Source organism: Pinus tabuliformis, chromosome 5_1 (assembly GCF_031772625.1).
Source record: "Pinus tabuliformis cultivar Carrire ecotype Pingquan chromosome 5_1, CPIR1, whole genome shotgun sequence".
Classification (NCBI taxonomy): Eukaryota; Viridiplantae; Streptophyta; class Pinopsida; order Pinales; family Pinaceae; genus Pinus; species Pinus tabuliformis.
Window position 1 is genome coordinate 326,093,918 of NC_142305.1, and position 24,334 is coordinate 326,118,251.

The 24,334-nt window shown below is 37.6% G+C and overlaps 1 pseudogene; it reads right to left on the reverse strand.

Annotated features, from left to right (window-relative positions):
* Positions 1 to 2,500: 2,500 nt before the first annotated feature.
* Positions 2,501 to 23,450, reverse strand: LOC149164686 (pentatricopeptide repeat-containing protein OTP51, chloroplastic pseudogene; annotated as a pseudogene).
* Positions 23,451 to 24,334: the final 884 nt, after the last annotated feature.

A 24,334-nucleotide genomic window follows, 5' to 3' on the forward strand; every position in this document is an offset into this window, starting at 1 on the left:
TATTTCAGTATTTTACAGTAATGAATTGAGGTATTATTTCTACTGCATATCTATCTTTCTGGTTATCTCTGTATTTTATTGCATTCCTGTTTAAATCCGGATCACATTCCTTAGTCACTTATTGGTAAGCTGATGATTTCAAGATCTCGTATTCGATCTCAAGAATCTATAATGCCCCACTTAAATCTTATCCTGCAAATTTTATTAATGTTTACATTATCTGAAAATATTGAGAAATATTGGTCTAATATAAAATTCATGGTTTCTATTATTCAAATTCCCAAATTAATTTCTCAAATTGAATCTTAGGTAGGATATGGTCTCCTTCCATTATTTCAAATAATATATGTATTCATCTCACATTCCCCGATGTACCCTCACATTTACTAGGGAGAAGACATGGTCCTCTCCAACTCATTATTAATATATATATTCATTTCACATCCCCTAATGTACCCTCACCTTTACTAGGGTGAAGACATGGTCCTCTCCATGTAATTACATCTCACATTCCCCAATGTACCCTCACATTTACTTGGGAGAAGACATAGTTCTCTCCATTTAATCATCAATATATATATTCATCTCACATTCCCAAATGTACTTTTCAGATTTACTTGGGAGAAGACATGGTCCTTTTCCATTAAATTCCCAATTATATATTCATGTCACATTTCCAAATGTACTCTCAACTTTACTTGGGAGAAGAGAAGTCAACTGTAAGGATGGATGAGAAGTTAATGACATTAATGAGAGGTGGTTGAGGAGGAGAAGGGAAGAAGGGTATAAAAAGGGCGGGGGGTCTTGCTTGGGGGGTGGGGAGAGGTTGGTTGTGATTGTTTGGACTTGTTGTGTTTTTGGAAACCTTAGGAACCTGTGGAGGTTTCTTGGGTTGTTGAGAGGAGGGAAGTATTGTTATCTTGGTCTGGATCATTCATCTTGGACACACACCCTACATCTGGTTGTAATTGGGCTCGGAGGGCTAGGGAACTTGTGGAGGTTTCCTGGGCTAGGGATTATTTCCTTGTTGGCTGGGAGGTAAATCCGGTTGGGTCTGTCAAGAGGAGCGTTCAGCAGGAGCAACATGACAAAGGTATCTTCATCAGGCACTGGTACAGACCCTAGGATTAGAAGGAGGGCTTCATTCAGCAGTAGCAGTAGGACAAAGGTATATCCATCAACCACTGGTACAAGTATTCCTCCATAAACTACTCTTGTAAAGTTTATTAGAATGAAATATTCACCTTAATTTATGTTGATTATAATGTAAATGATAAAATTTTATTTGTTTAAAAGTCGTATAAGTAATTAAGTTATCTCCTCTTATCACATTTAATTTTAGAAGAAATTAGGTCTATTAGCAAACCCTAGGATAGGGCTCTTAGACATGGCATTAGAGCTTTGGTTCAAAATTTGGACCCAAAGCCCACTAAAACCTAAATTGCACTAGAAGGAGGGCTTGAACCTCCGACTTGTAGCTGTTAAGTTGTTGTGGTTAACCGACTTTACCCATGAAAGCATCTTAATTTTGGTGTTCGGCAATCCCATTAGAGCATCTTAATTCTGGTGCATGTAATATTAAATAAATGAAATAGAGGGCCAACTTATTGATCCCCTAATAATTGTCATAATGTTCGAACGCAAAAACATGAAAAGGCCTATTTTATTAAACAAAAACAATCTTAACCTTAGTCTTTTTTATGGATCCGCCTTAATATTGTTAAAAAAAAAAAAAAAACCCCACCACCCCACTCTCGAAATTCATAGCTTTTCGGTTGAGCTTGCTGTGAAGAAGCAGAGCCTACTATACAAAGCAAGGGCTACCATGGCTGGCCTACATGAGAATTGGGCCGATGTGGAGACAGATGATGAAACCCATTTAAGTGGGAGCTTAGATGGGAACGATGAGAAGGATTTGGAGGAGCTTTCGGAGGAATGGAGGAGGAGGAAGATTGCCTGGTTCTGCAAGAAATTGCTTGCACATGACCCTACTCCCAGATCAGAATCCTCAACCGACAACGGAAATGGATTCAGCAGAAGGATGTCAAATATGTCATCACGCATCTTCTTCGAATACGCGAAAGCAATATCGGTCACAGAGTGTATAAATGGCTGATCCAACAAGATTGGTTTGAATTTGACCTAGAACTTGCTAGTAAACTAGCAGAAATTTTGACAAAGGACCTCAAAGTTGTAAGATTTCGTGATGTGTTTGATGATATCATTAACCGAGGCTATGTGCCTTGTGAATCTACATTCAATTTCTCATTTTAGACTTACAAATGAATTAAGAGCCCTTCAATCTTCTATATCGAGCACATTCAGATCATCTACTCGTGTCAAACATCCATCATTGAATCCCATCATTCTCTAGAAATCACATGCTCTTTCATGTGAGAATGTTCGATTCTCATCACTGTAGAGAGTATTCTCATGTCCTTGCAGCAAATGCAATCTGGACGCTAAATTGTGTAGCCAAAAACATTCATTCTCTCTGTGCTTACTGTGTTAAAATTTCTGACTCTGTTTCAGTCTCTTTAATTCCTTCTTGAGATTCAAAATCACTCATGGACTCAGAACTCCCCTCATTAAACTCGTCCTTTGAATAAAAATCAATATCTTAATTTCCTATTCCATTTTCAGTAGCTCTAGCTTTAGGTTTCAAAAACTCTTTCAATGGATCCAATATGTAAATCCTTACCTTGACATCGTATCTGAAATTTCTTTCCCTTCCTTTTTATGACACAATTTATTGACTTCATTCTCAAGGCTTTCCCAACACATTCAACATCTTCAACTTTATAGTTTTGTGTATAAAATATAACATCTCCAGAGGTGCTCTTACGTCCACCATACATATACTAGTATGTTAGAACACGAGGAGATAGCCACTGATGTATAAGCTGTGGCACTACCATCTGTCCCCCTGGTCTAAATTGATTAGCATAAAATCGAAAACTACCATGACTCACAGTAGAAAAATGAGGCGGTATGTCTTTAGCTTGAATTTTCAATCGATCAACTAGTTTTAGCCATTCATAAAATGTGTCATATATGTGTGCTTTCAATACATCCTATACCTAAATTTTTTCATTGAACTCAAAATGAACTTCAAAAGTCTTGTTCTCATCGTATGATTCTACCTTAGCACTAGACAAAAATATAGCAATTAAAATCTCATGCTGCTCTGTAACAAGTTTCAAGCTGAGACGCTTATTAACATTTTTGTCGCCCAAATTGAGAAACGGTTTTATTTGTAGCATCAATGTGGGCTCAATGTCATATTTATTATGACACATTTCATCATACAAATGTTTGATCCTTTCTTCTTGACCAGCATTGAGATATCCCTCTAGCATTATGTTGCACATCTTGGATTTAATACCAATTGCACCATCCTTTTGCAACTCTACAAAAACCCCCTCAACCCACTCCAGCATGCCACATCTAATCAAGGATTCAAGATATATTTCATAAGCTGCCCGATTAGGTTGACACTTTGCCATACATCAAGAAAATGTGGATTGTACTTCACCATACATAGACAGGCACATATACATTTGCATCAAGTCCACATAGGATGACTGCAATGGCTTCAGACCACTATCCTCAAATTTCTTCATAAAATTTTCCGCTTGTTCTTCTTCTTGGGCTTTTGACATTATCTCAATAATTTTCAGATAAGAAATCACACTCATGGAGACACCTTTCTCCTGCAATTTTGTGAATATCTCCAAAGACTTCATAGGTTGTCCATCCATGGCATAAACTTCCATTTGATACACATAAGCCTGAGAAGTGAGACCTACACTAGTGTCAACTAACTTTGCCCAAGTTCTTTCAACCTCTTTTACATCTGCATGTCTTGAACAGACCCTGAGTATTGAGACAAGTAAGTCTCTACTTTCCTTAAATCTTGCTTGCTTCATCTCATTTCTTAGACAGACTATTCTTTCATGATCTACACAATCTTGGTAGCTGTGAAGCCATATTAAACCTTCATAAATATCCTCCTTTATCCTATGCCCTACTTTTTTCAAATTCTGAAACATAGCTTCTGCTGGTCTTAAATGATGTTTCGCAGTCCCTCCCGTGACACGTAATAGGGCCTTAAAAAGAGAATTTTATATGCTGATACTTGGCTGATACCCTCCAAGTTGAATCATGTGATTGTATATGTCACAGGCTTCATCAACAAAACCTTTAACTGATGCTTCAATGTAGGCCATAATGAGAAGAATGAATGCTAGTGAGCACACCTACAATCTTCAGTGAGAAATTATTTAATGAAGAGGTCAAGAACGAAATTGATGCTACAGTGTAGAAGATATCAGTGGACAGTAATACATACCTCACCACCATTGCCTTGATGCAATGTATGCTATGAGTTTAGTTTAAGGTTTAAGCAGGATCCAAATATATATATATATATATATATATATATATATAGCAAAGAGTACAATGTGGTAAACCAATGGTACATGCAATTTTAGTATTTGTGCATTCGTGAGCGCTCTGAATTTGTTGGATACATGGATAATGATTAAGAAATCTCCATTGCATAATATAATAGGAGCCAATATATCAACGTGAAAAGCACACCATGCACATCTCCTAGAACAATTAGGGCCTTTGTTTCCTTCACTGTTATACTTGTGTATCATAGTACACCCAAAAGCAATGCATACCCACTAAGTATAAAGGATATTTGTGGGAAAGGTGGCCTCATAATATTCTTTAAATACATAACCAGGGGTGCCCATCTTCATCTTAGAATTTTTTGCAAGGGGCCTAGTTTTCATGCTTCCAAAGCTAGGGATAATGGCCTAGTCCCTCTAAAAATATGTCTTCTCTGTATGCATGAGACATGTTTCAAACCCATCATCAGTTTTAACAGCAGGTTTCATCTCCCCTCCTTGGAAGCAACCTTCCCTGATCTCGCAACATCCTCAATATACCCAATAAACAATACTCCTAGCATGTCTCCACAATCATGAGAACCATCTTGATAAGCATGAGAACCATCCTAATAAGCATGGCATCTTTATTCTTGAGGAATTTTAGTTGTTCTCAAAATTTTCACTAGACAGTCTGTCTACCCCCTGCAAATTTAATGTGGTAGGTGACCAAACCAATGCAGGAGCATAGCCATATACATTTGGAGTGGCTCAACCAATTCTCATAAAAATGGAAGTTGATCTGCCCAGGTGCATGTGATTATTTGTAGCATGTTCTCATGCATACAAGCCTTTGTTAGCATGATAAACTAAATGTTGGTCAAATAATGCATTTGACAAAGCATTGAAATTTCGGCATAGGTTCATTACAGATCTCCTTCATTTTGGATGGAAATTGCAATAATGTACATGAGTATGAATGCATACCAAATTTCAGCCCAAGGAGTTGATGGCTTTATGAATCAATCCTTCTCTTCCAAACTTTTCTTCCAAAATTAGTATCTAAATGCAATAATGTTGATCAATTGTAAATTCAATAGTGTTGATCCATCATAGAAATGGCCAAGGTAGCTTGTTTCTCCAACACCACAACTCTGTGCCTACTCTACTGTGCCATTAAAATCAATGTGCTCTAATAGGCAGCACTTTACCCCAGAAAATATGACAGCCATCTTCAATCTGCATACTCTCTGTACGCAACCTAAAGTTGTTAAGATCTTTCATCTTGAGCATAGTTTGAATTAGGTAGTTGAGGCCCAAAGTCAAGGTTAAAGCCTTGCAGACTCAATGCTTTCTGGGTAAAGTGTTTGCCAACATTGCATCAGATTAGTGCTTCAAACCCAGAATATCAGCAGTAGTGCAGATCACTATCAGATGGCAGAATAAAATGACAGAGCAGTCTTGAGCCCTAAACTTTACTAACTCAAAATCAAAACAAAAATCATAGCCTAACTCGTTTCCATAACTGGTGAAATGGTTTTTAGTATCTGTTGGTTTATTTGTAATTAAAATTTCATATCATAGTGTTTATCATCAGTTGTTATCTCTGTTTTAGAAACAGGTTTCAATTTTGTGGCTTTGTTGGTAATAGGATGGAGATGTAGTCACAATTACTATGATGTTGTTTCCTAATGGCGAAAAAACTATTGTCTAACCCATATCCATTAGTCAGACATGCTCATGAAGATGTATAGTGTGGTAGCAAGTTCTGGTTTAATTGTTATGATCATCAATGGATACAGTTGTCATGGCAAAACCTTTTTTTTTAAGCCCAAAAACTTGTAGAAAGCATCACTTTAGACAAACTGAATTCAGAAGCTTATTCTTCAATGGACTTTATTTCCCTGCATGGTCTGTGTCTGTTTATGACTACCTGCATAAATATCAAGTTACTGTATTTTAATCTTTGGTTGATGTCAATCCTCTACCTCCGGAACATCAATAATGTGTGTTCTACTTATGGTGCTATAGGGTGTTGTTCTCTATAGCCTGCTTGATCTGTATTGGTGTATGGTTTTGGACCCTTTACTTGATCTTCGTCGTATGATTCAGAGCCTCTGATGATTTACTTTACACTAATGTCTGTGTAGATCCTTTCCCTCTTTCATCTGCTTATCCTTGCAGGTTATTGTTTCTGATCCTTTAATTGAGATCCATCCTTTGCTTCGGGGACAATGATGATGTACATTCTAATCGATATGTAGATTGTTGCCCTCTGCAATCTTCTTATCCTTATCAGGTTATAGTTTCTGAGCCATTTTTTGATATCCTTATCCTTTTGATGTGCATTCCAATCACAAGTTTGTAACTTTGTGGAACGTTTCCCTCTGCAATATGCTTATCCTTTGCTGAATAACTGCCGAGATTTAGAGTGGGAGCATAGTTCTATCCTTTTTCCTTGGCTTGTTATCAAGCTCACAGGGCCACATTTGTTTCTCTTTATAGTCCCTTTTTGCAACTTTCTGACATGAGGGATATCAGTGATCCTTCATATAGATAGTTCATTACCTCCTTTTATGTTTAAGATTAAATCATATTGTAGTAGAGACTGTAAAGTGTGCCTTGCTGGTGAAAGGGATTTAGACACAAAAATTTTTCTAGTTTTCTAGAGCAGGAAGAAACTTAATATGCAAAATAGAACTTGGAAACTTGCACGTGATAGACCATAAAAGCTAAATAAAGAACCTGAGTACAGCCAAAGCTACATACAAATTGGATGGATATGTAGAGATTCATTGCCAAGCATTTTACTCCAGGCAACATTATTAGCTGATATAGTGTTTGGCCTCCCCAATTAACGGATGGGACTTCATTTTGTTTCTGCTGTCAGGTCTATGTTGCTAGTAATAGTCCATGATAGAAAATAAATTGTTTCTTTGGGTCCAATTGTGCTTTCCAGACTCTAGAGTCCCTCGGTTCTTCTTTCTCTAAGAGAACTGGAACTAAAAGTTGTTCAATTTCTACTGAACTTTGTTAAGTGTTACTATCTATAGGAGCTTGCTCACATTCTTGCAATTTTGAATATTATTGATTTTTATTGATTGTTTTTGACAAATTCTAGTTCAAACCTCCATCACCATGGGAGCAGTTGTCTTCCAGTTAATTAATCTCATCATTGGACAATTCTTGCATGGTGAAAATATCCTTACAAGATTATATTTATCTTCAAGTTGTTCTCCAAACAACCATCTTCAAGTGATTAACTGTCTTCATGTCATGAAAATAATTTGGTCTTTTGTTAGCTAGACTGAGACGACTACAGTTAGGGGATATCACCTAGGCTTGGACACATCTTTGGATCCAAGGAGTCTCTTATAAATGCTATGTTATATTGACCCAATCGTCTAAGGCCGATCTTCAAAGAAGTTAGGGAGTATTTTTTAGTTTTTCCAGCTTCTTTACATTTAAAGGCTCCCATATATAGCATGACTTGTTGAGCCAATGCACTTAGGCTCATCTCCAAAGAAGCTAGGAGTCCTTTGTGATTATCCCAGTGTCATTACATTTGAATATTGTTTCCCTTGTACCTTCATGGCTTCAAAAGTGAGAAAGAGGCTTTATATTAAAATAGATCTTCAACATAATTATACTACAAGTTGGTTCTATGTTGATGTTATGCCTGCGTCAAATACATTTTACAAACAGAGCTAGATTCTCCCTTTGAATAATAATAATAATAATAATGATAATAATAATAATAATAATAATAACAATAATAATAATAATAATCTAATTTTTAGGTCATGGCCAAGCCAAACACGAAATTGGCTTATGAGACCCCTTTTGTTTCTGGGACAAGGGATCCGCCTCCTTGCAGTGATTTGACTACTAAAGTCTATGAAGGTCTGTGGAGGTTTACCTTCTCTACTTCCCTCTAGATTTGAATCTATGACTTCTTACAAGAAAATACATGTTCTTAACCATTAAGCCCACCAAGGCCATTATAAGCTTTATCTTTGTACAAATTTTAATCTTAACATTGCATGTTTTCTGTAGATGAATGATTATAGAAATAAGTAGATGAGGTTGTTAAGCTTCTTGGAACCTATAAATGGAGACACCAGATCTGCAATATAGTGAGGATGTCACAATGAAGACCTAAATTTAGTTTATGGTTGTAATGCTCATGACTTCCGTTGACTAGCAAGTGTCATTTAAATACCCTCTACTTTAAACATAGGGATATAGTATAGAGTGCTTTGAGTTACTACGAAGCCCAAAACATGCCAAGAGCTTTCCCTAAGTGATCTAGTACTATCCTTACCATTTGATCATTTTTTTTAAAGGCATGGTTAATTGGTTAAAGTTTTCTTAATTGAATTGAACTTCTCCAAAAGTCGATTTTCGCTAGAATGCATCAATCTAGCATGGTGACATTCAATGTAATGGTTTCTTCTAATCCATACATATTAAGCCTAGTCTTGTAACTAAGTATGCTTTGTCATGTTGTTTATTTATTAAGACAAAGAAATCTAGAAAGTAATCAAGAAATTAGTTAATAATGAATAGGTATAGGTAACAAGGAAAAACAATAAAACTAGCAGGCAAACAATCCAAAGAAAAATGGGCTGACATGATGTAACCTAAGGTTGAGGAAAAGTGGATGCCAACAATTATTGCATGGTGCATAACAGATGGAGGCCTAACAAAGATGGTCTAGTGGGGTAGAATTTTCTAGTGAAAACATAGATTGAATACTATGGACTTGTGCAAGGCTTACTGTGATAGTTATTTTTAATGATCTTAAATTAAATGAGAAGATCAATTTGTAGAGAATTTGGGATTTTAGAAAGGAATCTTATTTAGTCAATAAAAGACCAATGAAAATATTAGGATACACTTTTACCCTTATTCTAGTGTTGAATAAAAATGTCGTGAAAAATAATGTGTCTCTAGTTTTGGATAAAAGGACCCTCAACTTTCTTCGCAACTTTTGTGGTCACTGGCCACTTATGAAAGGAGTAGGAATCTTTAGAAATGCGGTGCCATTTAGAAGGGAAATACTAATAGCAGCAGGGCAAAGGCAATTATTCCATTCATTTAATTATTTCTCATTTGTCTAGTCATATTGTGAGCTGCAGTATATATCATGAAATTGTTTGGTACTAGTAAAAATGATTAAATATATAATAAATTTGAACCGTTTGACATTTAGAGGACATTTCTCTCAATTAACAAAAAAAAAATAAAGTATGAAAATCATGTTGGAAACAATTTTTGAAGTTTTGAGTCTTTTATTTTCAAGATTAACTAAATGGGTTTGGAAGATGAAAAACCGTCAAATTGGAAGAGTGGGACTTTTATATTCACTAAGGTTTTAAAGAAATTATATGCATAAAACTTATACTAGCACCTTCTAGTGGAATTGATAGTGCATTAATCTATTGCTTGCCATTATTTTGGTTTTGGTACCACCTTATAGCATATCCGGGTTCAAATGCTATTTTCCATGATGGACAGTTGAATCTGTTTCAACTCTAATTGTTATTGAGGGGTTCCACAAGAATATCACTTGAGCGTTTATGACGCCCATTTTAACGTAGATAGCCACCTATGTTAAGGTTCTATTTTATAGTTCCATGTTGTTATTTATGAACATTATATACATTTGGTTGGACACGTGAAAATCAATTGATGGATTTGGTATTAATGATGGAAATGTTGGATGTATGACCAAATGTATGACCTACTTGGTTACAATTTATCTAGCGCATGACTTGTCAGAGTTATTGTTGCATCGTATAGGCTTATATAGATATGATTTATCTAATCAATGACTTAGTGAAATTATGATTTATCTGATGTAAGATTTATTTTGAGTATGAACAACAAAAATTGACACGTGGACACTGGGATTAATAAACATGATGTTTAAGATCATGTATCTATATCTATTTTGTGGTTATATATATGCATGGATGAGAACTAAACTACAGATTGGAAAGAATCGTATGATAACCAAGATCTACTATTCCATTGGGGAAGGTCGAGATGACCAACGACGAAAGGTACAATGTACATTGTTCTATTACATTTGGTATCTACTTGATATGCACTCTTATGACACGATTAAAATGCAAATGACAGGTGGCAAGACAACCTGACTGGATTATTCGATGACAAGTCAAACCAGCTCTGTAGTGTGGTCCGTGTTAGGGCGTTGACCCTAGTTCTAAAGGAGGGGTGGAGGAATTTCCCACCGTTTATCCTTTGAAACCTGGAATCGTGGGAGGGCAGTGGTGTACACGCTCCCCTAGACGTGTGATGACGATTTCCAGTTCCCTGCTGGGGAAGTTAGGTCGATATAATCGACGCTTCCACCATGTCGGTTTTATCAGTGGTTAGTATGGTCATTGCCACTGATAAAGCAGTAGAGGATGGATAGGGTGGGGACAGAAGTAGGTCAGGATGGATAGGAGGATATAGATCAGTTGGAGACTCTTGATGGGAAGTAATGTCATTTTCTGACTTATCAAGTTTTATTGCTATAAATCTCTCTAATTTGCTATGCTTTTGAACTCCTTGTATATTTTCATTCTAACTTCGGGATGAAGTTTTCTGAAGGAAGGGTGTATGTAATGCCCCACTTAAATCTTATCCTGCAAATTTTATTAATGTTTACATTATCTGAAAATATTGAGAAATATTGGTCTAATATAAAATTCATGGTTTCTATTATTCAAATTCCCAAATTACTTTATAAAATTGAATCTTAGGTAGGATATGGTCTCCTTCGATTATTTCAAATAATATATGTATTCATCTCACATTCCCCAACGTACCTTCACATTTACTAGGGAGAAGACATGGTCCTCTCCATGTAAGTACATCTCACTTTCCCCAATGTACCCTCACATTTACTAGGGAGAAGACATGGTCCTCTCCAACTCATTATTAATATATATATTCATTTCACATCCCCCAATGTACCCTCACATTTACTAGGGTGAAGACATGGTCCTCTCCATGTAATTACATCTCACATTCCCCAATGTACCCTCACATTTACTTGGGAGAAGACATAGTCCTCTCCATTTAATCATCAATATATATATTCATCTCACATTCCCAAATGTACTTTTCAGATTTACTTGGGAGAAGACATGGTCCTTTCCCATTAAATTCCCAATTTTATATTCATGTCACATTTCCAAATGTACTCTCAGTTTTACTTGGGAGAAGACATGGTCCTTTTCCATTAAATTCCCAATTTTATATTCATGTCACATTTCCAAATGTACTCTCAACTTTACTTGGGAGAAGAGAAGTCAATTGTAAGGATGGATGAGAAGTTAATGACATTAATGAGAGGTGGTTGAGGAGGAGAAGGGAAGAAGGGTATAAAAAGGGAAGGGGAGGTCTTCCTTAGGGGGGTGGGGGGAGGTTGGTTGTGATTGTTTGGACTTGTTGTGTTTTTGGAGACCTTAGGAACCTATGGAGGTTTCTTGGGTTGTTGAGAGGAGGGAAGTATTGTTATCTTGGTCTGGATCTTTCATCTTGGACACACACCCTACATCTGGTTGGACTTGGGCTCAGAGGGCTAGGGAACTTGTGGAGGTTTCCTAGGCTAGGGATTATTTTCTAGTTGGCTAGGAGGTAAATCCGGTTGGGTCCATCAAGAGGAGCATTTAGTAGGAGCAATAGGACAAAGGTATCTCCATCAGGCACTGGTACAGACCCTAGGATTAGAAGGAGGGCTTCGTTCAGCAAGAGCAGCAAGACAAAGGTATCTCCATCAGCCACTGGTACAGGTATTCCTCCATAGACTACTCTTGTAAAGTTTATTAGAATGAAATATTCACCTTAATTTATGTTGATTATAATGTAAATGATAAAATTTTATTTGTTTAAAATCCGTGTAAGTAAGTAAGTTATCTCCTCTTATTGCATTTAATTTCAGAATAAATTAGCTCTGTTAGCAGACCCTAGGATAGGGCTCTTACAGAATCGCTCACTCTTTTATCTTTATATAAAAAGTGTCATCTTCGGGCATGGGAGTTATCGATTGTCAGGCAAAGGGAAGTTTTGGTTTGCTTCAAGGGGAAATATTTGTGAAAATGAGTTGTTCCCATCATGTAGACATGTTTTGCACTCATTTCCAAAGTTTCACATGCTATTACACAATTTTCGTCATCATCCTCGCAAAGTCTATCATCGGAGCCGCACTTGTTGTAAACTGCCACGAAGGGTTTTCATTAAGCGAAGTATGTTTTCATATGTTCTGGATGATCTTTGTTGTATCACTAAGTGTCCAAGTGTGTGGTCACATTAAAGTTCTATCATTGCTCGCATCGGTTCCATTAATCCCACACTTAGCCAAATTTTGGAGGATTCCCAGCAACCTAGCCTCATCTAGCCTTCTTAAACTGCGCACTTCACATCTGCAACCCTCAAGATTTTTCCTTGCCTGTTGGAACTATGCAATGCGCAGAAAGCCTAACATCCAAAATTGCACAAAGGCTACCACTAGTGGCCTTCCCTCATCCAGATCTCATTTCCCTTAAGAATTGTGCATATTTGTCACCCGTGCCTCTCCGTTGCCCAATCCCCCTTGTCTCTAAGAACTGCGCATATTTTTCCTCCAAGGCTTCACCCCACAACAACCACTGCCTATTTGAACTACACAATTCTGACCCTTAGTAGGCACTCCGCATATCTTTCCGTGAGTGGGCACTGTGCAGCCTTATCCCTCAGTCCAACCCAGTCACTGAGCCTTCTCCCCCCTGACCTTATATCAGTTCCGGCTCAGTCAATGGATTATCATGCAACATCTTAGACTAGGGGTTTATTAGACTTATGTCGTCTTTTCATGAGTGGATTACATATACAGGAATTCTACTGGGTTATTGCAAGATGATTAAGAATGAGATTAAGAAGGAGGACATCGTAGATGATACTTAAGGATCTGAGGAGAAAAGGTAATCATCAGATAAGAAGACCAAGGCACCTTGAGGTATGATAAAAGATCAGAGACCAGTACTGCATGAAAGCTCCATCTCATTCATAACCCTTTGGAGGGTAGGTATGGAAAACAAAGCACATCTCACAAAGTTGAAATACACCTCTTAGTGTAGTATGAATGATGACTTATCGTTGTCATATCATTATGTCTTCAATGACATGTATGGCTACAAACATTGAAAGTCATTTCATGTGTTTTCGCTAAGTGTTCCATTCCCCTTTGCATGTTGGGTTAACTATAATCTTTTGGCATATTTGAATGATATGTAATGTTGCGATCCTCTTATGGTGGTTTCGAAGGTTGGTCTTTGTGTATACGAGTTTTCCTAGTCATGTAAGCATCTGTTGCACTCATACACAAAGTCTTGAGAATTATCACACAAGTATTGTCACAATCATCCTAAAACCTATCTCTATTGTCGCACTTGTTGCTTATTGTCGTGAGACGATCACATAGAGTGTAATTATTTTTTTGTTACCCTGTTGGTCTATGTTGTCATGTTTTCGAACTATCCTAAGTGTGTGATCACATTTCAAGTTCATCACAAGTCTATCTTCCTCCTGCACTTATCCATTTTTCCGAAATATTCCCAACCAAGCAACTCAACTACACCAAACCCTGACTAAACTACACACTATGTAGTATTAGCCCTTAGTGTTATGACCTTGCTATCTGGAACTGCACAGTGCGTAGTCATTGCTCTCTAGGGTAGTTGCACTGCACAATTCCAGAGCTCAACAACCTTCATTAACCCAGAGAATTGTGCAACAGTTCCTCCCTGCCTGACTTGAAATGTCCAATTCTCACTGTCAATCCTCAAGATTTTCCCCTTGCCTGTTGGAACCTCATAATGCACAGATAACCCAACCTCTCTTGGCCTCTAGAACTGCACAAAGGTGTCTCAAAGTGCCTTTCCTTACTCTAAGTTCATTTCCCTCAAGAACTGTGCATATTTATCCTCCAGGCCTCTCTGCTAACCAATCCTCCTTGCCTTTGAAAACTGCACAAACATGACCCCTTATGGCTTCATCCTGCATCATCCATTGATGGCATGAACTGCACAATTCTGACTCCCAGTGGAAACTTCACAATTCTTTCCCTAGTGAGGACTATGTTGAAAATTTCCTCAGACAAGCCTGAGCTACGCTCTATGCAGTCTCAGTAATCAATCCCTCTCCCTATCAACTGGAATTACGCAATGCGTAGTTGCTGAGCCCTGCTTCCTAGCCTATGACTTGTCCCAAGTTCAACTCATGTATAATAATGCACCATCTTAGCGTAGGGAGTTTTCGGATTCATGTTGTCCCATCATGAGTGAATTGCAGGAAGAGGTACACTATCAAGTCACAGTGAGAGGATGAAGAGGAGAAGGAGGGAAGTATGCCTAAAGACTCATTTGTAGTTGAACAAACAAGTGGACCTACCAAGAGCAAGAAAAGGGATGCAAGTTTTCAACTACTTTCAAAGATCGAATACCATTGAAGACCCTGTATCATCAATCTATGCGGAGGAGAAGACAAAGCATATCCAAGAACACATCCATCACTCAGCAGCAACAGTGACTTGACATTGTCACATCATCAAGGCAGTTCACATCATCAGTGTCATGTAAAGTCGTGTCGTGAGATGTCATATGTGACATCACTATTGTGGTCCATGTGTATTGTAAATCAAATGTATTGTAAAGTAAAAGTCCAATGGACACAGAAGAATATGAAGAGTCATGTAAGTTGAAAAGTCATAGGAAGTTGAACAATCATGAGGGTAGTCAAAGACTCACAAGGGGGAAGCATCACCCTTGGTTATATATACCCCCTCATTGTATGAGCAAAGGAATTTTCACCTTGGCTTCTCTCGCAAGGTGTTAGAGATATCAACTAGCTCTTTGAGGAGCAAGGACTAGATCCAATGTCCCACTACTGGGGCTAGTGATGTACAATGTGAATATGTGTGTTGAAATTTTTACTTAATAATAGAAGCCTTTTAAGGCCAACACATTCTTCATGCATGACTCATGAATGTTTGTAATACTATTATGTGGACGTTTGTATTTCATGTTTGCTTTCACATGTACTAAGATAGTTGAACTATTTCAGTTATTTTAATACTTATCTTGTTGAGAATGTGTTGTAATGGTTATAATGGTTGTTATTGTTGTCTCATTCTTGTGGAGTATTTCATAGGATACTAGGTAGACCTTACCTTGCTTATCGATTATAATGATCGTCACATTCACTTTGGACTATTCCGCTGGATGTTAAACGAATCTCTCCTTATTCATTAGTTGTAACAGCCATTTAATCCTCTGTGGACTATTTCGATGGATGTTAGACAGATCCTTCTAGTTCATGTGTGTCTCTTCCTGGGTGGTACTATTACCTCTCACATAGAGGCTCATTTTTCTCCCCCCTTTTGCAATAAGAGAACCTAGACACAGTTGTGCTGCACACTCACTAGGCACACTCACCTTGTTGTTCGAAGATACTATTGCATCACTCTCTTGTGCTGAAAGCTAGAGCCAAGGCAGATCTTTAAGGAGTTGGCAAACATGCCTTGATACCAAATGGGACTCCTACACCAAACGGTGTGAGGTCTAATTGGGACTTCATATCGGGGAGATCTCCTTAGTTGAGATATTTCCAACAGCGTTAACACGTTTCAAATGAGCCTTTTGAGGGATACTTTTTCATGGATACCCCTTAACCCCCTGAGCATTGAATGATAGAAAAATCATGGTGGAAATTGAATGAGAGATTTTCCTACTCCAAAAGAACTAGAGATAGGTGCATACTTCCCTTTCTTCGTATCATGCATCGTGTCTTGCTACATTTTTAGAAAATGGGATTTTTACCCCATAAGGTTAGGTAGAGGAGAATCGAGGTCTAGAACACCTTTGAATAAGTAATCTTATTTTAACCTAACTTTGGACCGAACGACATTGGAAATTTGTGGGAGAGAGACCTTGTCCAAAGTGACAAGGGATAGGGATCCCCGTTCTTCCCTCCAATGAATCCATAGGAGAAAAAATAGGATTTAGAGAGGTTGAAACAGGTGTCCATCTAGTGCCCACCTAATACTAAAACAACAATAGGGGAACATAAACCACATGCCTCTTTCCATTTGTAGGAAAAACATTCATAAATGGAGAATGAAAGAGAAAGGAGAACTTGTTCGCATCTGATGCCTTTGCTGCTTGATCAACAATTAGAGTTGTAGAGAAAGCATATTTTGTAGCCTTAAGAACTAAGGAAAGCACATTGGAAACCTATGAGACAAAGTCATTCTTAATCTTAACCCACTCCTTTTTCTTCTAAATCTTGCCATGGGAACCACCTACGAAGACTGGTCTAAAAATATTTGACATCATGACAACTGAAGGAACCAAAGGGAAACTTATAATAGTGAACTTTCTAGAACCCTAAAAAGACATTACATATCATATCAATCTCTTTCAATAAACTCTCTCGTAGTCCACTTTGACCAGGACCCAAGTCCACCTTCTATCTGGCCTTGAATCCTAATTTGGGTTAAGACCCACGAATCAACCTAACTTGTCCTTGATTTCTTTCAAGGTAGCTTCAGACCAAAAAAGAAAGGGGAGGCTTGGTAGAATATCCCACACTTTTTGAACAACTACAAGAACCTTGAGAGGTTGGAAATCTATTGTCCATAATTGCAAAATTAATCCAAAGGGATCTGATGACTAGTCAATTTTTAGAATTTTCTAACAATGTTGCCTTGAATTTAACAGGAAGTAAAGCAATCCTTTGACTAAATTATGGAATGTAGGAGAATACCCTAGCATCAACACCCATGAGGAAAATAATTAGTTCTTCAATGTAGCATCAATGACACATTTGTCACAAAATATACGAACCAGAGCTTTGTTCACTAGAGAAGGAATTTACTCAAACCTCATGTCCTTTTTTCCACAATTATGACCTTCCTATGCTTCACTCTTATACTGCTTTTACTAGGCATGGGGCCTATAGAGAGATCAAAATCCACAATTAGCAGATATTTCTTGAACGTGTTGTTGTCTTCTTGTAGATCCAAAGGGGGTGAAAAAACAATAGAGGGAGGAGCATTTGAGAGGAGAACACCATTATAGTTGGGTGGTAGAAACACCTTCAAGATAGTTCCTTTGATTGCTTCATTGTGCTTCGCATTAAATGAATGACCTATTGAAAGGCTTGTCATATTAACTACATATCCACTCGGAACAGCCTCAAAAGACATTTCACCACACTTTAACCCTATTAATGTGTCACTTGGGTGATCATACTATGGTTTGAATGCTCGGTATTGATACAAGCTTTCCCCATAATCCAGCTCATCAATTTTCAAAGTCGAAAAAAGAATAGACTAAACCATAAGAAAGAGAGAAAGTGAATTGGAAAAAAATGCGAATTACTTGATCCTACCACATATCACATGGATCAGTACAAAACAATTGGCTTTCCATAAAACATAACTTAGTATCACAAAATAACCAATATCAAAACATATTTATACACAAATAATTTTAAAAATGCATATATTTAAAAATTTAAAATATTTAAATACTTAAAAAAATTTACATTTATAAAAACAAAAATATTTATATTTAATATTTAATACTATGAAAGCGTACAACATAAAATTAAAACATTGCATAAATAAATAAAGTAGTAACAATCTAAAGTCCTAGATGCATCAGTGACTATGAGTGACTAAGTCTAAATCCCTGCGTTATAAACATTTTCATAACTGCATTATTTATAGAATGGTATAAAAATTACAAATTTATTTTAAAAACATCTTTATCAGGCACATCGTGACCAAGTAAACCAGTAAAGAAGTTAAAGTCCCTCTATTATAAGCATCTTCATTACTTGTGAACTAATTACATGATGACCAAGTAAACCAGTAAGAAGTTAAACTCCCTCTATTATAAACATCTTCATTACTTGTGAACTAATTATATGATGACCAAGTAAACCAGTAAGAAGATAAACTCCCTCTATTATAAACATCTTCATACTTGTGAACTAATTACATGATGACCAAGTAAAGTAGTAAGAAGTTGAACTCCCTCTATTATAAACATCTTCATTGGTTGTGAACTAATTAATTCGTGAACATCTTCTTCATCACACGTCACATATTTGTACCCGTCTCATTTGTTGAAATCGTAATTTCAACGCTGCCTACGTACACATCCAAAACCGCCAGCATGAAACCACAAACCGCCCAGACGATATCGCACCACCTTCCATCGAAAAGCAGTTTCCGTATATTGGCCTCCGATGCGTTTTGGTGCAGGCACGTGGCTCTCGCCTGACGTAAGCAGCTCTGACATATCGGGAGCTATCGTTCACTCAAGTGAGGGCTTCCGATATCTCTCTCCGCCGTCCGATTTGCTTCTTCATCCTCCACCGTCGATTGCTCCAAACCTGCATACGAGCAACATTTAATATTTGCGTGGAGTGTTCGATTTTTGGTTGACCGGCGTAGGTGAAAGATTTAATGATGCTACGTAGATTTAGGTGGCTCTTTTAATATGGGTATGGGCACGTTTTATCATATGTTCTTTTATATATGTTTTTTATATACGGCATGTATTAAAAACATAAATCGTATGTAATAAGTTTTGTTTATGCGTTGACCATTTTTTTGGGTAATGGTATGTAAAAAGAACAATAGACACAAGTTAAAAAAATGATGAACGAGCCAAGAAGATATATGCTCTGTGGGTTGTAATATGTGTTGAGCATTTTTTTATGAGAGCTGTGGGGGAGCGTTTTAAAAAAAGAGAGAATGCACAGCAGTGCATGAAGAAAATAGCGAAATGTTATTGTTGCACATGAGATTTGTGTAACGCGCAGCAGCGAAAGAGCAGGGAGTGCTCAGGATGAAGACCAGCACATGAAGCAGGTGAAGACATTGCACAGTAGTGCATAGATTTTATTAATGAAGTGAATTTGCATTGAAATGCAAAAGAAAAGAATGCATAAGTTTTTTTTTGTAATGTGAAAACCCAGGAATGTAAAAAAAAGGGATTTCACTCAGATGTAAATGTAAATTTATTTTACAGAAGTATGTGTAAAATGTTTTTCACAGCAGTGAATGTAAAAAGGGTTTTACAGCAGTAAACCCAGCACAGTGAAATCTCAGGTGGAGAGAAAAGACAGTGTTTTTGTTTTTGATGGGTGAATGTAAGTTTTGGTAAATCCCTCTCAGCAAAGAGGATGAATGTTGTTTCAGGCTTTATATGTCAATCAATAGAAATATTTTTTTTGGCTGTGTAATACTCTGTTATGAGTATATTTGCTTTTAAGAGGTTCCCTGTGCAAAGATCCTGGAACAGTGGAAACAGAGCATAGCCTCTGTGGTGTTAATGTTTCTCTAGTTTTGGTATTTTCCCGTTGAAAAATACCCAACAGTGGTATCAGAGCTAGTCTAGGCTCTTTGATGGTGACAGAGCTGGTTCAGGCTCTTTAAAAGTGTCAAGGAAGCTGAAGGAAAGACTCTTGTTGCAGCAGCAGTAAAGCTTCTCCAGCAGTGTGAAGTTTCAGCCAAAGGGATTCAGGTATTTCTTAAAGTTTTTGTGTTACTGTTAAAGGAACAGTCAGTGATTTAAAAGAAAACACAGTCAAGTATTTAAAGCCTAGATAAGAATGGCAAGGTCAAAGAAGAAAGCCTCCAAGCCTGCTAAAAATGTATCTCCCTCCTCTACTAAACTAGAAAGCAATCCATTAGAATACATTTTATTTGAAACCCCAAAGTTTGATGGAAACTTTGATGTATGGGAAATAATGATGAGGGCTTTCCTAATGTCTGAGGGGATTGAAGTCTGGGAGTCAGTGATTGATGACAGCAAGATGGATAAAGAATCCATGGAGTATGATGCACAAGCAGCAAAATTAATCTTGGATGGACTCCCTGATTCTGTGAAGAGGAATCTAGGAAAATATACATCAGCAAAGGATATATGGGACAGACTGCATGACCTTCATGCAAAGGGAGCACTGACCATGACAATGAGTCAAGAAGAACCCATCATAGAAGCTGAGACTGAAAAGCTTGACCTCATCAAGCTTCAAGTAAAAGAAAGGGATGAAGAGCTTGCCAAGCTTAAGAAGGAGCTTGACCAATGCAAGAAGAAACATCATGAAGAAGTCATATCCATGACAAATCAGCTGAATAGTGCAAAGAAGCAAGCAGATGTCTTGACAAGTGAACTTGAATAAAGACACAAGAGAGTGAATAAGCTTGTGGAAGAGATTGGACAGTACAAGGTAGAGGTCTCCTCCCTTAAGTCTGAACTACAAGAGGCCAGGAAGCAGGCACAAGAAGCTGAGAAGAAAATGGAGAGCAGTCAAGCAGAAATCTCCAAAATGAAGACAGACATCATCTCTCTTAAAGTAGCAGCAGTTGAAGCTACTTGTAGTAAGGAAGAAATTGAGGGACAACTAGCAAAGAAAAATAATGTATGTGAAAAGTTGGAAGAAGAGATTGTCCTCCTCAAGAAGAAGGTTGAAGGGATGAACAAGATCATGAAGAGTTCTCAAGCTTTGGATGACATGCTCAGCTATCACAGATCTCCATCTGATAAATCAGGACTTGGGTATGTAGGTGAATCCTCAAACAAGGATGAGGATGCTTTAAGCAAAGGAGATGTGAAGAAGCCAGAAAGAGATGGTGATGCTCCTAGTTCCAGCAAAGGCAAGGAGAAAAATGAAGACAACAATAGAAGAGATCCTGCTCCAAGTAGAAAACCAGCTCCAAGAAGAAATGTAGCTGATGTCAAAGAAGCAAGATGCAATGGTCATCATCAAAGGATCTCAAGGCAACAAAGTTTCAGAAGTGCATCAAGAAAACCTCCATCTCCCAGGTACCAAAGTTCATTTTATGGTTATTGTTATGCTTGCTCAAACTTTGGTCATATGGCAAAAGATTGTAGAGCATTTCATGGAGATAGATGTTGTGGTCTACGACAACCTCCAAGAAACAATTTTAGAAGAAATCATGAAATGTCATTCATGAAAAATGTAGAATGCTTCAAGTGTCATAACATTGGGCATATGGCACGAGATTGTAACTTGACATGGGCTCTTACACAAGCTAGACCCATGCAAAAGAAGAAAGTTACACAAGTATGGAGAAGGAAGGAAAGGCAATCTGAAAACCCCTTGAACTCCCCAGTCGATCTAAATTTGTTTTGAGAAGAGTCTGCCAAAAGAAGACAAGCACACATTAAAGGGGAGCTTGTAATTTTTTTTGCTGAACTGTATTAACAGTCATTTGTTGATGGAGGATGTATTGCAGCGTAGCAGTTACAAATGAAATCTTTGTTAATCCCTCTGAAAGGTAATATACAGCGGTGATGAAATCAACAATGTTTTTGCTTTGTTTTTATGCAATATGCACATAAATGCATAAAGAAGAAAAGGTGGCAGCGCTGAAATGTAAAGAGCAGCAGCGAGATAAGAGAAAAATGCAAAGCATGGAAACCCTCACAGCAGTGGGAAGACAAAATACAAAACAGTTGTTTGGAAATTTTTGTTATGCAGCACATGCATTGAAATGCATAGCAATGGAATGTAGTTTCCCTTCTATGTAATGTGAGAGAATATACTCACAGCAGAATGAGTGTAATGCACAGCAGATGAAATGTTTTGTATTGAGAATGAAAATGCAAAGCAGTGAGAAGAAAATGAGAAGAAGGCAAAACGCAGCAGAGCGTAAATGCCCAGTGGCTGAGAATGCAATGAAATTTTTGTTACACAGCAGTGCATTGTGTAATTAAAAAAATGAAGACTAAGATTGTGTGAAGCAAGGGTGCATGAGAAAAGGCAGCAGCCTGTGTTATTTTTTGTGTGGAGAATGAAGTGCCAAGAGTATGGGCACAGCAGTATGATGAAACAAAAGGCAGCGACAGTGCAAATTGCAGAGGCAATGCAGCAGCAAGAAGTTATGGACAGCAGCATGATGGAAAGAAGGAGAAGCACACAGCAATGCAAATGTGAAAAATGCAGCAGCAAGAAGTTTTGAACAGCAGCACATGCAAAAGAAATTTTCCTTACAGCAGTAAAGGTAAATGTAATGAATTTGTTGTTCATTGAATTGAAATGCAATATATGCAATAGCAGTGAGTGTAAGAAATGTTTACACACAGCAGTGTAAATTTGTAAATTGGGACAGTGTAATTGTTCCAGAAAAGACAGAGTATTATGTCTTTGAAGAATGCACAGCAATGCAGAGTTTGCAAAGAAATGTAAGTGAAGTGCAGCAACACAACAACAAGTGTAGACACAGCAGTGTGGGATAGACACAGTAAAGAAGATGGCACAACAGTGCAGCAGAGAATATGCAGCAGCATAAAAGAACAATGTAATGAGTTTGCACACACAGCAGTGCAATGATTGTTTGTTTTGGAACTGCATTTGAAGCAGTCATTTGGTGAAACCCTCTGTTAAAGAGGAAGGTGCTTTTCAGCACATTGTCATTAGTGAATCCCTCTGTCAAGAGGAAGATGCTTTTTAGCATACACATGGTAAATCCCTCTATCAAGAGGATGATGCTTTTCAGCATAGTCACAGGTGAATCCCTCTATCATGAGGAAGGTGCTCTTCAGCACATTGTTATGGTGAATCCCTCTGTCATGAGGAAGGTGCTCTTAAGCACAGTTTCAGGTTAATCCCTCTATTAAGAGGCAGACAACTTTGTTTGTTTGTGGAACTGCATCAGAAGCAGTTGGTGAATCCCTCTATGTGAGGAAGATGTTATTGTAACAGCAGTTGGGGAATCCCTCCATGTGAGGAAGTGTTTGGGTAAGATTGAATGCCCAGCAGTTGAAATTAAAGGGGAGTGTTGAAATCGTAATTTCAACGCTGCCTACGTACACATCCAAAACCGCCAGCATGAAACCACAAACCGCCCAGACGATATCGCACCACCTTCCATCGAAAAGCAGTTTCCGTATATTGGCCTCCGATGCGTTTTGGTGCAGGCACGTGCCTCTCGCCTGACGTAAGCAGCTCTGACATATCGGGAGCTATCGTTCACTCAAGTGAGGGCTTCCGATATCTCTCTCCGCCGTCCGATTTGCTTCTTCATCCTCCACCGTCGATTGCTCCAAACCTGCATACGAGCAACATTTAATATTTGCGTGGAGTGTTCGATTTTTGGTTGACCGGCATAGGTGAAAGATTTAATGATGCTACTTAGATTTAGGTGGCTCTTTTAATATGGGTATGGGCACGTTTTATTATATGTTCTTTTATATATGTTTTTTATATACAGCATGTATTAAAAACATAAATCGTATGTAATAAGTTTTGTTTATGCGTTGACCATTTTTGGGTAATGGTATGTAAAAAGAACAATAGACACAAGTTAAAAAGATGATGAACGAGCCAAGAAGATATATGCTCCGTGGGTTGTAATATGTGTTGAGCATTTTTTTTATGAGAGCTGTGGGGGAGCGTTTTAAAAAAAGAGAGAATGCACAACAGTGCATGAAGAAAATAGCGAAATGTTATTGTTGCACATGAGATTTGTGTAACGCGCAGCAGCGAAAAAGCAGGGAGTGCTCAGGATGAAGACCAGCACATGAAGCAGGTGAAGACATTGCACAGTAGTGCATAGATTTTATTAATGAAGTGAATTTGCATTGAAATGCAAAAGAAAAGAATGCATAAGTTTTTTTTTGTAATGTGAAAACCCAGGAATGTAAAAAAAAGGGATTTCACTCAGATGTAAATGTAAATTTATTTTACAGAAGTATGTGTAAAATGTTTTTCACAGCCGTGAATGTAAAAAGGGTTTTACAGCAGTAAACCCAGCACAGTGAAATCTCAGGTGGAGAGAAGAGAGAAAAGACAGTGTTTTTGTTTTTGATGGGTGAATGTAAGTTTTGGTAAATCCGTCT